This window comes from Armigeres subalbatus, chromosome 3 (assembly GCF_024139115.2).
Source record: "Armigeres subalbatus isolate Guangzhou_Male chromosome 3, GZ_Asu_2, whole genome shotgun sequence".
NCBI classification, from domain to species: Eukaryota; Metazoa; Arthropoda; class Insecta; order Diptera; family Culicidae; genus Armigeres; species Armigeres subalbatus.
The window spans coordinates 313,172,918-313,175,345 of NC_085141.1; positions in this window are offsets into that span (position 1 = coordinate 313,172,918).

Below are 2,428 nucleotides of genomic sequence, written 5' to 3' on the forward strand. Positions count from 1 at the left end.
AATTTATTTTTAAGTTTAAAAAGTATTTTGATTCTGTACTATGATCGAACGGAGATTTGATAGAAAAATTTAGATACTTTTGGGAATTCTCACAAATAAATAAAAAAGGACGATTGGACCAATTTTCAAGAAATATTATCGAACTAAAATGTATTTCCACCAGTATCTCCATGTATGAAGGGCAACTCAGCAATTTAATTTTTTTTCAAAAATGGAAACTGAACCATTGCGTTCTACTCGACAATCAATGATACAGCTTCTAACAAAATCGAATCGTGTGAATGTGATATAATTTAAACTGGATTTTGGATGAATTAATGCATTACCAATCCATGATTTATTTAAGGTTATTCTACTTTATATATACATCCCATTCAAATCGTACAGTTGTCCCACGTGAAAAATGTTGAAATCCAAAGTATATTAAGCCATTCAAGGAGCAGAATTGAAACAATTTATGAAATCACGTTTATTCATCAAATATATTCGTTTTACAACCATTCCTACGTTTTAAATTGTCTTCCGCATTGGCCCTTGAACTTTGAAAATTTATTCGATTTGTTCTATTAAATCTAGGTTTAAGTTAAATACTTCATGTTAATTCTAGAGAGCATCTGTTTTTTTAAACAATTCATGTTGAATAAGTGGAGAATAAATAATTATCATCATTATTTTTCATCATATAAAATGCTTTCCACAAAACCATCACAATCCGAGTTATTCTTCAGCGTTCAGAAGATTTCCATCTAACATGCATTCGACCCTGCTGCGACAGAAAGAGCATGACTGTCAACTACTGAAACGAAATGAAAACAGAGAGAATTTTCTCTCTGGCAAAGAGAGCGTGACGCTTGTCAGTTTTGTTTTGTTGAATTTCTCCCTGCATTCCAGTTAGAACGAAAGCTCTCTCGTAATAATTGTTCGTAATAAATTCTTTTTAGTGGGTATCTTTTGACAGCGCAAAATGTATGGAATATTACGTAAATAATGACATCATAAAGCGTATTTACCCTGAAACGCCAATTATTATGTCATTAATGGCGTAATCTGAATAGGCTATTAGGCATACATGTTCATGATGGAATTAGAGGCGAAAGTAGGGTAAAGTGCCCAATAGTGGACCCCCAATCAATAATGGACCCTCCAGCCATTTTTGCATTATTACAGCATAATGTAAACATTTTGCAATGAAATTCCATCGGGAGAACCTACCTTACAGTCCTATGATTTGATTACATGGATTGGAAATGCTATGGAAGGTAAAATTAGATGATTTTTTTACAATTCTATAAAAAATAAACACGAGAGTGTCCATTAAAGGAATATTTTGGGGGGTCCATAATAGGGAAGAAGAACGTCCCGAAACGGAACATAAAAATCAAATGAAGTGTCGACTATAGGGAAGCAATTTCCTATTATGGACCCCCAGAGGGTCTACTATAGGGCGAATTCAGTCAGACTTTAAAATGTTAATTTCAACGAATGACGTCGTGTATTTGAGTGTTTTATGTATGTATCGTGAAGAGGAGACGCAGAGCGTGGTATTAGATATCAAGCAGAATTAATATGTTGAAAATTTCTACACGTTATGACAAGAAGCGCAAAATTCCGCTACTAGGGGGTCCACTATTGGGCATTTTACCCTACTGATTTGATTACCGTTAGGATACGGCAGGCATGAAGATTTTTATATAGAAGTGCAAAGCTATCGGAGTGCCATTGTGGTGTTGGATAGAAATCACACAACCTTCCTCCTGCCAAGCTTCGATCAGATTCCTTATTTCACCACGATATATCGACGGTTAGCAACCTGATGTCGCCACTGCATACGTGCAGCATCTCGAGGCAGCGTTGCCGGAAGACGGTGAGCTCGATGGGGCCCTTGAGGACTGCTGGGATACAGTTAAAGCAGCCATTACCGACGCATCGGTGAGCAACGTCGGGTATATGGGACGAAGTCGACGGAACGATTGGTTTGACGAAGAGTGCAGACAGATTCTGGAGGAGAAGGACGCAGCGCGGGCGGTCGCGCTGCAGCAAGGTACCCGACAGAACGTGGAACGTTATAGACGGAAGCGGAGACAGCAGACCCGCCTTTTTCAGGAGAAGAAACGCCGCCTGGAAGAAGCGGAGTGCGAGGAGATGGAACAGCTGTGCCGTTCTCAAAAAACACGCAAGTTCTACCAGAAACTCAACGCATCCCGCAAAGGCTTCGTGCCGCGAGCCGAAATGTGCCGGGCACTTCGAGGAATATTTGAATGGCGCTGAGAGTACAGGCAGTGAAAGTCAAGGCAGCGGAGGAGATGACTACGTCAGTTCAGTGGACGATGGAAGCCAACCAGCCCCCACCTTGAGGGAAGTTAAGGATGCCATCCAACAGCTAAAGACCAATAAAGCAGCTGGTAAGGATGGTATCGGAGCTGAGCTC